The sequence below is a fragment of the Pinus tabuliformis genome, chromosome 1_1 (assembly GCF_031772625.1).
Source record: "Pinus tabuliformis cultivar Carrire ecotype Pingquan chromosome 1_1, CPIR1, whole genome shotgun sequence".
Taxonomy (NCBI): Eukaryota; Viridiplantae; Streptophyta; class Pinopsida; order Pinales; family Pinaceae; genus Pinus; species Pinus tabuliformis.
The window spans coordinates 144,699,261-144,713,322 of record NC_142297.1 but is presented as its reverse complement, the minus strand read 5'-3'; the positions used below and the strand labels follow the sequence as shown (position 1 = coordinate 144,713,322).

The window sequence follows — 14,062 nt, the reverse complement described above, 5'->3', positions numbered from 1 at the left end:
GTACAAGTTGATTACAGGTCTAGTGAGATATTTTTGAGTTTCACTATGTAAGTGACAATAGCAGAAGGTGAGGATATTTCAACAACCTAGAGTAAGGACTGCTTGAAGGGTCCCAGAGAAGAGAACTAGGAAGATGCCAAAATCCCAAACGCAAGAGAATGTTTGGTGTGGTATTGTGTAACAAGGTGGAGACTTGTTACTACAGAGGCATTTTGTATCTCATGAGTTGAATTTGTTTGAAAAGACCATATGCATATGACCAGGTAGTAATAAATTATCGTACCTTGGGAGTTTGATGCAAGTGCATAGATGGAGCACAAAATTTGATGAAGACTCGACAAAATCTTTCCAATGTGATGGGATAGTCACATGATGATGTTGGGACAAATTAAAATGTTTTTGTGAGAAATTGTAGATATTTACATTAGGAAGTGAGTTTTTTTCAAGAATAAATTAGAGGAATTGTTTCCTACTGTAAATATAGTTTCAGTTTCCCTTATTTTTTGGAGAAGGGGTAATAATTAATCTCTTGTGACTCTTGGTTATCCCATGTTATATTTAGTTGAAGAGAAGATCCAAAGAGAGGAGAAGCTCCAAAGAGAGGAGAAGAGACAGAGGTCGAAAAAGGCTTAGGCTGCATATGCCCAAATTGTATATAGGGCCAGGTTTATTGTATCTTTGACTTTGAGTAATGAGAAACATGTGTATGTGCATCTGTGTTTGTTAGCGTTTTTTTTCTGTATATTGTTAATGAAGATTCAATTTATTGAATTTTGCACTTGTTCAGTCGATTTACATTAGAAGTCTAAATATTATGGCCCAAACATTATGTGGTTTTTCATGACCCTTTCGTACTTTGCTTCAAAATCCATAGAGGAATGTTCACTGTGTTATAGTGTAGTGAATGTGTGACATTTATAGCGATTTGAATGTTGTCATTGTGAAACATAGCACTCTATTTTGGAAACATTGTCAATAATGCCTCTTTCACTGTTTTCTATTGGAAAAGTTGTATGTTGTTATTTCCCATTTGGATTTTTGGGATTCTTGTTCTAAATTATATAGAATGTGTTGTCATGCACTAGAATAGTGACTACATGATTTTCTGTTATTGATTGATGTTTTGTTACAACAAAAAACTAGAGGACCTTGTTTTAATGTTGAAGAAACCCATTTGGATTTGTTATTGAATGGTAATTTTTAGTTAGCTTTGCAAACCCGATGAAGAGAGGTAGGGTAAGTCATGTGTAGTGTTAAAAATCAATTCAAGGGAGTTGAAAATCAATTCTATAAAGATCTGAGTCGTTTTAACTTCCCTGAAATATGAAAATGGAGTTTTAAGGAGCGCTACAAAATTATTTTGTAGCGCCTACAACGCCTACAACGAAAAATATTAGGACTGCGTGTTGATGCTCGGTTGGCCTGCTCATTGCACCATTTGGGTAAGTTGAATCCTTTGTAAGCTGGATAAGGTGAGGAAAGGATTGGAAGATGAGAGAAGGATATCTCATGGTATTTCGCAAAGTAAATTCATACTCGTATATTGACTGCTTATGTCAAGGTTTCATGAAACATTGTTGAACTTGATGTAAATATAGAGTTGTGTGTGGAGTAGTCTGGATTGTTAGCAATCAGGGTAACCTTGTATGTTCAGCAATAGTCATGTGAATGAAAATGATATGGAAAGTATAACAATGAACTACTTATATCTCGATCATATGGAAAACATAGACATGTGAATGAAAAGTACATTTAACAAGTGGGCATGACTAATTTTTTTCATAGTTTTAATATAATTAATGAGACCCATATATTTCTACTCTAAACTCAAACATTGCAATGATCTTGAACATTAACATCCTAAAACAACAAAAGTAGAGGGTAACGTTTTGGTGTGTGTTTAAGGAATAAAATTAAGGGTGTTCACTAATCTAATTTTATATGTTGAAGAATGGTTGGATTATGAATTATGACACCAAACTTAAATTTCCCTAACATTAAGGTATATGTCCTTTTTATTGATAGATTGTAATACCTTGAAGTTTCATTCTTTTTCATTTTTTGTTGTTTAGTTAGTCCTTGGATCACGATGAATTACAACATTTGCTTCATGGTCAAAATACATTGACTCTATAATATTTTGTTTTGATACTACTATTGCTTTATATGCCCCTTTCACCCTCAATATTTGCTATTAGTGTACTATTAACATGAAACCTATCCTTACCTAATTACGATATCTCTTTAATATGACGTTGAAAGTTTTAACAAGTTAAATATTATACCTATGGCTTATTGTCACTTCAAGCTACATATTTACCACTCAGGTACATGTCACTTTCATGGTGAGTATCCAAGTAAATTTGATGTCAAGATGTAGTTTTCTACTTCCAAAAATATGAGCCTTAAAAGTCATAGTGGGAATGTGGGTTTTTAATAAATATGAGATCAATGCTCTAACAACTCAAAATTAAAAGGAAAAAATAGAACTCAAGAACAATTTCAAGTAGAGGGGATTTTCTCATTAATTAGGATGTTTATTTGATATGACTTCAGAAAGGTATATATGTAGTTAAATGCATGTGATATTATCCCGGGGAAGCTATATATTAGTTTAAATATACATATGATGAGGTAAATGTATATGTTATAGTGGTAAACCTAATAAAGGGACTACATGTGCAATTCATGAATACATACATATAGGGATTATGTAGCAGTTATTGGGAAAAAATGTGATTGAGATGTATAATTATATTGGGTATTTGGAGGAGACTTTCCTATTCATTAAGGAATTATTGTGTAATCTGCATCTCTATTTATATCGGAGTTGTAGTCCACACTCATATATTTGTATGTAGTCTAGTTTGCTATGATATTTTAACATATTGTGGCATAACACATTTAAAAACACAGTCAATTTCATCTCCCTGTGAGAAATGTAATACTTTCAAGTGAACTCAACTTATGTGAAGACAAAATCAAGTAAATTTTTTTGAGTTTATTAAATTCACCCAATTTTGTAGAAATATGTGGAGTGGAAAAATTGTCTCATAGTTCTATTCGCACAAATTTTGAATAAAAATCTTAAAGAGTTAATGAAAAAATTATCTTTAATTTTTAACAAAAAAAAAAACAATTGATTCAAAAATTAAGCCATCAAACATTTATGATGAAAAATGAGATGAGGACTCTTATTTATAATATGTTTTCATATATATATAATACTTACATTTAATATAATTTTTTATTTCTTTGGAGAAATGTTCCATGATTATATTTTTATAATTTTCTCTATAGAAACTTTATATGACATACACCATTATATAAATAGTTTATTACTAACTTCCATGCCAAATTAAGAAAAACAAAGGAATTACTTATTGGATGTTTCTTTAGCCTCTCACTGAATAGAGATTCATACCCTCTATAAACTTCCATAACCAATTCAAAGGATATGTCCCAAAAAAGTTCTCCAACACTCATCCAATAAAAAGGATATTTCCCTTATAAACCATGCCACACTCATCCAAATCGATTTATTGTAACTATTTTAAAGAAATTGGAAAATAGTATTCTTACACTTACGAGAAAATTAAACATTTATAAACATAATTATCTCTTTGATGTTCAACAATTCTTTATAAAGAATTTAGGTTACTTCGGGAGTACAAGTTTTAATATTAAATAACATATGTTATGTACATCATTTTTTCCCGATGGAAAAAATTGTAACTTCTATTATTGAAAATAAAAATTACATTTTATTGACACATATAGTGTGTATGCATATAAGATCATTCGCAATGTGAAGGGAATAGAAAGAAAGCTTAAAATGTATATGAAGGTCTATAAAATGCTAGGGAGCTTCAGAAAAAAACAAAAATAGCTAAAAAGACTATGAAGAAAAATAAGGTTGATAAGCTGCAAATATTTTCTCTTTTGCCTTTCTGTCTTTACACTTTTTGTCAGCGATCTAAATTTGGTTCGACTAAGACCAAATCCAATTCTTGTACCACATGAGGAACTTATCTATTTGAATCTAAGTTATCTATAACATGTGCTCCTTTTGAGCCCTCAGATCCATCTAGTGTCAAAGAGTCCACGGGTTCCTTTTCTTCCTATTGTACTTTGTTACAGATCGGTTGAACCCCAATGTCCCCATCTTGTACAACTCCTTGCCGACCTATGTCATTTATTTCTTCTGGATTAAGATGAATTTCCTTATTGTCATCTTCCTCATAATCAAATTGATTTGATTTGTGCAATTATATCCTTTCGATCTATTCAATGGATTCTTCTTCTTCTTGGGATTGTTTCTTGCCTAGGGGTATGCATGTTGCAAATGACCTTTCTAAAAACATATGTGACATCTAAATGTTTTGTTTTCATAGTCGAGGATTTGTGGCCATTGAAAATTTTGATGTTTCAGATTCATATGGTTTGGAAGTCCATTGTTGATATTAACCTCAACACATATCCTAGCATAAGTTTATATATCATTTTATATTCTTTTTAAATCCACTTTTTAAAATTTACCCAAAATGTTTCCTACATCTTCAAGGACTTTGTTGGGTCCCTATAATACTAGTGATTAGCCCATTACTATTGTAGTTATACCCCTTATTTATATTGTTGTACCCCTATTACCCCCATATTGTTATTTCTGTGCCCCATAGAATCCCTCTATTGTTATTTTTGTGGCTTTATATTATTATTGTTAGGTCGGCTGGATTATATTGTGACTCCCTAGACTCCTATATATAGAAAGGAGGTTTTGTCATTTGTATCATCCAAGAATTGTTCATTTATGTAATGTAAAGGAGGTTTCCCCCTCGAAGAGGCTGAATTCTAAGGCGTGGATCTCTCTTTTCTATCTTTTTGTGAGCTGGTTTCATAACATTTGGTATCAAAGCTTTGGATTCTAGGGTTTCGCTACTCCAAACAGGTCATCGTGGCATTTTTGCTATAACTTTTTTTTGTGACATTTCAGAAGTCTCAAACAAAACCCATTTGAGAAGAAATCGCACTGAACCTTGGGTCCGAATTTCAGATCTTTTCGCGCGATATTTACGGAGATATGATCTGAGGAAGTTGGTCTTTTTGCAGACTCCTGAATTACATTCAAAACAGGTGACCTGTGGAAAATCGTCATAACTTTCTCTTTGGGGATCAGATTGAAATTTCATAAAAAGGTACAGAAAGAAGACAGAATTTAGTTTCTTGTGTGTGTGTTTCAAATTCAAAGTTTGAAACACTGACTCGTGGAACGTCGTACAAGTTCGCTCTACTGAACCAGTCTAAAAACAAGTCACTGTGGGAGATTTCACATAACTCTTCCTTGGAGAATCCAATTTGGCTCAGACTTGTGGCATTGGAAAGAGGACCCAGAAGGCTACTAATGGGAGCAATTTCAGAATTGGATGATCTGAAATTACAGAGATACATCAGATTCAATATCAGGCTTCTATAAAGTAAAAAAAGGTGTGTAGTTTTTTTTTTTTAATTTTTGTGTAAGCTTGGTTTAACGGAATTCAAAGGGCATAGTAAAGCATTATTATCGGTAACTGATGCCCCGAGGAAAGAAAATGCAAACACCTAGTAAGGAACCTGAAAGCTCTAGCATGACTCATGAAGAAGAGGAAGAAATGCTACATGATATATCAAAATTACAAGAACAAGTGCAACAAATGTCACGCTCACAAAAGCTAACAGAAGCTAAGATAAGTGGCGTGGAATCTAAGATAAATGGCGTGGAATCTAAGATAAAGGGCATGGAAGCTAAGATGGATGATTCGAATACAGATTTGAAGAGAGACATGGCAGATTTGAAGATAGATATGAAGACAGACATGGAAGAATTGAAGAAGTTGCTACAAGAAAGGGTCACTAATGGTGAAAAGGTAGTAAAGGAAACTCATGATGAGAACAAAAGAAATGTTAATCATGATTCCATAGACGCTAATGTTGGATCGAAGAATCACCATATTCCAAAAATCGATATGAGGAAGTTTGATGGCAAGGATCCCGCCACATGGATATTACAGATGGAGCAATTCTTCGATCTCAATAATGTGCAAAAAAACACAAAAGGTACGTATGGCAACTGTATATTTGGAACCAAATCAGTTTGTATGGTATCAATGGCTTTGCTCTCGTAAACAATTTATCACTTGGGCAATTTTTACGGAAGAATTGATAGCACATTATGAAGATACAAAAAGCAACACTTTTTTTAGCCAATTGATAAGTCTCAAACAAAAGGGTTCAGTAATGGAGCACATTGAGGAGTTCCAAAAATTGAACATAAGGGTAAAAGATATTCCAGAGGAGCATAGGATTGATGTGTTCATAGGGTCTTTAAAGGATAATATCCAACATGATGTTCGCCTTTGGGAACCTGATTCATTAGAGAAGGCATTCAGGTTAGCAAGAAAAATGGAAAGCAAAATTATGGCAACCAGGAAGCATACCACTCACAACTATAAAGACGGAAGTGTTGTTGCCCCTAGTCTTCCACAACCTATAAGGTTGACACCACAACAATTGGAAGAAAAAAGAGCAAAAGGGCTTTGTTACAGTTGTGATAGCAAATACACTAAAGGTCATAAGTGTGCTGAGAAGAAATTATTCTACATAGATTGTGAAGAGGAAGAAGAAAAGGAGCAAGAAAGGTCAAAAGAAGAAGATATACTCCAGGAACAAAGCCTAGATGAAGAACAAATAAATCCGACCATATCTTGTAATGCATTGGCGGGAATTACCACTCCTCAAACCATCAAGATAGAAGGACAAATCAAGAAGAAAAAGGTAATAGTGTTGATTGATTCAGGAAGCACCCACAATTTTATTCATTGTAGGGTAGCAAAAGAATTGAATTGCTTCCTATATCCAGCACCAGAGTGTCAAGTGATGATTGCAAATGGAGGAACAATAAATTGCTCTGGAAAGTGCCATAATATCAAGCTATCCATGGGAGAATATGTATTGACTAGCCCAATGCTTTCCATTCCAATGGGAGGTGCTGATGTTGTACTAGGAGTCCAATGGCTACAATCCTTGGGTACAATAGCTTTTAATTTTCAAGAACTTTTCATCAAATTTTCTACGGAAGGAAAGGAAGTTGAATTAAGGGGTATTGCAGGGAAACCAGGAAAGATAATCAGCTCTAATGGTATGACAAAGCTTCTAAAAAAGGAGCAAAGAGGTGTAATTGCACAATTATGTTCGCTAGATGTTTCCACATTGGAATCATCTATTTCTCCAGATCTCCAAAAAGTCCTGGACAATCATTCCAAGGTATTTGAGACTCCCAAAGGTCTCCCACCTATGCGTGATCATGATCATGCTATTCATCTGATTCCAGGAAGTGTTCCTCCAAACATCAGGCCGTACAGATATCCCTATGTCCAAAAAAGTGAAATTGAACGTATGGTTGCAGAAATGCTAGAGGCTGGTATAATTCAACCGAGTCAAAGTTCTTTCTCAGCTCCAGTAGTATTGGTGCACAAGAAGGATGGATCATGGCGCATGTGTCCAGATTATAGGGAGCTCAACAAGCTCACTATTAAAGATAAGTTCCCCATTCCTGTTATTGATGAATTACTGGATGAATTGCATGGATCAATTTACTTCACCAAGTTGGATCTTCGTTCGGGATATCATCAAATCAGAATGAAGATTGAAGACATTCCAAAAACGGCATTTAGAACTCATGAGGGTCATTATGAATTTTTGGTCATGCCTTTTGGCCTTACCAATGCACCTTCAACATTTCAAGGTTTGATGAATTCAATTTTCAAACCATTCCTTAGAAAATTTGTGTTAGTATTTTTTGATGATATACTAATCTACAGCAAGTCTTGGAAGGATCATGTTGAACATGTTGACAGGGTGCTACAACTATTGGAGGAGAAACAATTATATGCAAAAAGATCCAAATGTTTCTTTGGAGTCCAGGAGGTGGAATATTTGGGTCATATTGTATCTCATGAAGGAGTTAAGGTAGACCCTAGCAAAATTAAAGCCATTAAGGAATGGAAAATCCCCACATCCATAAAGCATCTGCGAGGATTTCTTGGGTTGACAGGGTATTATCGCAAGTTTGTTAAGAATTATGGGAGAATAGCAGCACCTCTAACAACATTATTGAAGAAAGATTCATTTTCATGGACTCCGGAAGCAACAAAGGCCTTTGAACATCTTAAAGAGGCAATGTGCCAAGCACCGGTCTTAGCTACACCGGACTTCACAAAAACCTTTATTGTGGAATGTGATGCTTCAGGAAATGGAATTGGTGTTGTTCTAATGCAAGATGAAAGACCCATTGCTTTTGAAAGTCGTCCAATCAAGGGAAAGTTTTTAAGCAAAGCTATTTATGAGAAGGAAATGTTGGCAATACTCCATGCACTTAAGAAATGGCGACCCTACCTAATGGGAAGACACTTCAAGGTAAAAACGGATCATGATAGCCTTAAATACTTTTTAGAACAAAGATTATCCTCTGAAGAGCAACAAAAGTGGGTCACAAAGATGTTGGGTTATGACTTTGAAATCATCTACAAAAAAGGGAAGCAAAATGTGGTGGCAGATGCACTCTCAAGAAAGGATGAGGATGTGGAAGCATTGTTGTGTGCCATTTCTATTATCCAACCAGATTGGATAAACGAAGCAAGGGAGGAATGGAAGAATGACGAAGAAGTGTGGGCACTTATTCGAAAGCTACAACAAGATTCCAGTACTTCTGATACATTTAGCTGGAAAAATGATTCGTTATGGTACAAAGATCGCTTATACCTCTGTAAGAATTCCCAGCTAAAACAAAAGATTCTTATGGAATTGCACACTTCTCCCTTAGGAGGGCACTCAGGATTTTTAAAAACTTACCACAGGGTTAAGAAGGAATTTTTTTGGGATGGCCTTAAATCAGATATTCAAAAGTTTGTGGCGGAATGTTTGGTTTGCCAACAAAATAAAGTTGAAACAATTAAGACACCGGGTCTATTACAACCTTTATCCATTCCAAGCCAACGTTGGGAGGAGGTTTCAATGGATTTTATCACAGGTTTACCCAAGTCTGAGGGAAAGAGTGTCATCATGGTGGTAGTTGACAGACTTACCAAGTATGCACACTTTTGTGCATTATCACATCCATTTAAAGCCAGTACAGTTTCTACTGCATTTATGGAAACAGTTCAAAAGCTACATGGAAACCCAAAGATTATTGTAAGTGACAGAGATCCCATTTTCACTGGAAATTTTTGGACAGAATTATTTTCTTGTCTTGGTACTCAGTTAGCTCATAGCTCATCTTATCATCCTCAATCTGATGGGAAAACTGAGATAGTAAACAAATGTTTGGAAGGATATCTTCGTTGCTTTGTATCTGATAAACAGACACAATGGGTCAAATGGTTGCCTCTGGCTGAATGGTGGTATAACACTTCCTTCCATACAGCAACAAAAATGACCCCATTTATGGCACTTTATGGGTATCAACCACCATCCATCACATCATATTTAAGAGAAAATTCTAAGGTTCAGGCAGTGGAACATCACATCGAACATCAACAACAAGTCCTCCAACTCTTAAAGGATAACCTCGTGTTGGCACAAAATAGAATGAAACAACAGGCAGATCAACATCGCAGTGAAAGAAGTTTTGATGTAGGTGATTGGGTATTCCTACGGCTACAACCATATAAGCAAATGTCCCTAAAGCAAGCTAAGAAGGATAATAAATTATCACCAAAGTATTATGGTCCGTACAAGGTGTTGCAAAAGATTGGTACTATGGCATACAAATTGGAGCTTCCTGCAGCTTCTCGATTGCACCCAGTTTTCCATGTTTCATGTTTAAAGAAGGTTATAGGTGACAAGCTCCCAATTCAAACAATATTGCCAGAACTTGACGAGGAAGGAAAAATTATATTGGAACCGGAAGCAGTCACAGAAACAAGAACTCGACAGCTACGAAATCGATCAATTTCAGAGTATCTTATCAAGTGGAAGAACTTATCCGCTGAAGATTCCACATGGGAGGATGAGAATTTTATGCAGAAGTATCCAGAACTACTCAAGCGTTGAGGACAACACTTTTTTGAAGGAGAGGGGCATGTTGGGTCCCTATAATACTAGTGATTACCCCATTACTATTGTAGTTATACCCCTTATTTATATTGTTGTGCCCCTATTACTCCCATATTGTTATTTCTGTGCCCCATAGAATCCCTCTATTGTTATTTTTGTGGCTTTATATTATTATTGTTAGGTCGGCTGGATTATATTGTGACTCCCTAGACTCCTATATATAGAAAGGAGGTTTTGTCATTTGTATCATCCAAGAATTGTTCATTTATGTAATGTAAAGGAGGTTGCCCCCTCGAAGAGGCTGAATTCTAAGGCGTGGATCTCTCTTTTCTATCTTTTTGTGAGCTGGTTTCATAATAGACTTTGTAATGCCAAAATGGTATAGGAATATTTGGGAGCCTCACCCAACTAGCATGGTATAAATCACGATATTGTTGGCATCAAAATTAGGGAGCCAAGGCGTGATAAAAATCTCAACCCTGCCCCAAAAACAAGGCCCCAAGTTTAAGAAATAATCCAAATCCTTTTGTGTTTCAAACTGTAAAGTGAAAAATCCATTTGAGCACAAGTAAATTTCAGAATTTTAGATCCAAGTGGAGACAATCCTTTGAATGAGAGATTCTGGTTTCAGCCAAAAAAAAAAAATGTTAAATCTACAAATGACTACTTTTGTTTGTAAAACAAAAAGCAGTAAAGAAACCTATAATATTTTTATCTCCATCGATGGAGCTTAATCAATTTTTCCACTATATAAGGCACTACAAACAAAAAGCAGTAAAGAAACCTATGATATTTTTATCTCCATCGATGGAGCTTAATCCATTTTTCCACTATATAAGGCACTGGAATGTTTTGGTTCGGTTCTGCAAGGGAAGTAGACTTCCCTTGTACTGCTTCCTTAGGGAGCTTCAGAAAGAAACAAAAATAGCTAAAAAGACCATGAAGAAAAATTAGGTTGATAAGTTGAGTATATTTTCTCTTTTGCCTTTCTGTCTTTACGCTTTTTGTCAACGACCTAAATTTGGTTCGACTAAGACCAAATCCAATTCTTGTACCACATGAGGAACTTATCTATCTGAATTGAAGCTATTTGTAACATGCGCTCCTTTTGAGCCCTCAGATCCATTAGTGTCAAAGAGTCCACGGGTTCCTTTTCTTCCTATTGTACTTTGTTACAGATCGGTTGAACCCCAATGTCCTCATCTTGTCCAACTCCTTGTGGACCTATGTCATTTATTTCTTCTGGATTAAGATGAATTTCCTTATTGTCATCTTCCTCATAATAAAATTGATTTGATTTGTGAAATTATATCCTCTCATTTTATTCAATTGATTCTTCTTCTTCTTGGGATTGTTTCTTGCCTAGGGGTATGCATGTTGCAAATGACCTTTCTTAAAACATATGTGACATCTAAATGTTGTATTTTCATAGTCGAGGACTTGTGACCATTGAAAATTTTGATGTTTCAGATTCATATGCTTTGGAAGTCCATTGTTGATATTAACCTCAACACATATCATGGCATAATTGTATATATCATTTTCTATTTTTTCTAAATCCACTTTTTTAAATTTACCCAAAATGTTTCCTACATCTTCAAGGACTTTGCAATTCCAAAATGGTATAGGAATATTTGGGAGCCTCACCCAAACTAGCATGGTATAAATCACGATATTGTTGGCATCAAAATTAGGGAACCAAGGCGTGATAAAAATCTCAACCCTGCCCCAAAAACAGGGCCCCAAGTTTAAGAAATAATCCAAGTCTTTTTTGTTTCAAACTGTAAAATGAAAAATCCCTTTGAGCACAAGTAAATTTCAGAATTTTGGGTCCAAGTGGAGACAATCCTTTGAATGAGAGATTCTGGTTTCAGCCAAAAAAAAATGTTAAATCTACAAATGACTACTTTTGTTTGTAAAACAAAAAGCAGTAAAGAAACCTATGATATTTTTATCTCCATCGATGGAGCTTAATCCATTTTTCCACTATATAAGTCACTACAAACAAAAAGCAGTAAAGAAACCTATGATATTTTTATCTCCATCGATGGAGCTTAATCCATTTTTCCACTATATAAGGCACTGGAATGTTTTGGTTCAGCTCTGCAGGGGCAGTAGACTTCCCTTGTACTGCTTCCTTACAAATATTGGACATTTATTACCATAAGCACCCCCTGACAATCAAATATTGGTGCAAAACATAAATACCCTTGGACAAGGCCGACAGGGGAAGCCCAAATGACTATGAACAAGTTCATACGGGAAAATCACTAAGAGTATTCGAAGAGCAACGACCACCTGAAAATCATCCCTCACCAAGAGGCCCTAATCACGGCATACTTTCATAAACCACCTTTGCCAAGTGATGCCACACCAGGGTTACCCGTAAATATAAGCTATGACAAAGAAATAAGCAGGGAGAGAGGAATACCATCGCAAAATTGGTCCCATCATCTTGTATCGACCACACTAGCAGAGAAAGGTCACCCTCATCCATGGACACGAACCTCAAAGAAATGAAAAGGGTGCCATATTTATTCTTTTTACAGACCCCCATGTAGGATGTTTATAGATAATCGTGCTCCCATGTTCCAAAGGGAATATTGGGCTCAAAGAACCACACTTCTAGAAGAGTCTCCACCATAAAAAACGAACCATGACCATGTCCAAGACTTTTTTCATTGAATACCTCAAAGCCCTTTTGCCCCAAGCCACCATGGCATCCAAGAATGGCTTCATCCAAGACATTTATGCCAAACTCTGGAGAGTAAAGTCTTGAAACCCTAATGAGAACGAAAGCCATTTCTTCCTCCCTGGTCACCCCACATATGTTATGCACATCTATATAAATTAGGTGGTGAAATTGTTATGGAGATAGTATATTTTATCATATAAATAAATAAAGTTTTATATATTAATTTAGGTTTAATTAAACCACAATTTAACAAAATAAAATATTATTATATTATTAGTCATTTTTTAAAATTTTATATACAATAATTATTGAAACAAATACTTAAAACATATTTTCAAATAATAAATTTTAGAATGATTTTCAGAAAATTAATTTTAAATATTATATATTTTTATTATATTGATAAACTATATTAATTTGATAATAATTTTAAAATTTTATTAAAAATTAATTAAATTTTAATTTTATTTTAAAAATTAAAGAATACAATATAATTTAACATTTCAAATGTATTAAAATTTAAGGTCATTCTTTACATTTAAAATATTAAAACCAAATGCATTTCATTATGAAACTCTAACATAAAGAAAACCCTAGTAGTTTCACCATTCTATTATTGATGGCTTTTGGTTTCTGGGGACTAGGCCCTCCTTCTCTGGCTCTTGCTCTTGATATTTCTACCTTTAATGTCTTGGTTACAATTGGTTCAACATTTCAAAGATTGAAGCCTACCCAATTTGTGAAAAAGTTGGATCATATTTGGAAAATTGTTGTCCATGCTAATCAATAATGAGAAATGTCCCTAAGCTTGTATTATAGGGATCTTATTGGGAAATTTATGGTATTATGGTCATCACATAGTCGCTTCACTCATTAAACCTCTGACATAGTATGTGCTTCGTCGCATACTAAAAAATGCCCCTAATTTGACTACATATTGGAAAATGCCTCTAAAGATCACTTTATTTAACCCCCTACAAATACAAACAAAATACACCTTCCCAATTGAACAAAAATCCCATTTTCACTAGATATTTTAGGTATCCATTTTTTCATTAACAGTTTTTATACCCATTTATATTTTTTCATTAATTTTTGACTCCATTTTTTATACAAAACATATAAAAACCCTTTCCCCCCTATTATATGCTCAATATATTATGTCACTTTTTCCTCAATATATATCCCCCAATAGGAATGCATGTGGTATGGTATTTCTCCCCTAGAGAAGCCCATGTTGGCCATCTTCAAGTAGTCTAAATCTATTGGTGGAAAAAA

General features: G+C 34.7%; 1 pseudogene; it reads right to left on the bottom strand.

The window, feature by feature from the left end:
* The window catches only part of LOC149212044 (U-box domain-containing protein 52-like), a 31,239-nt pseudogene extending 18,347 nt beyond the window's left edge, over positions 1-12,892 (bottom strand).
* Positions 12,893-14,062: the final 1,170 nt, after the last annotated feature.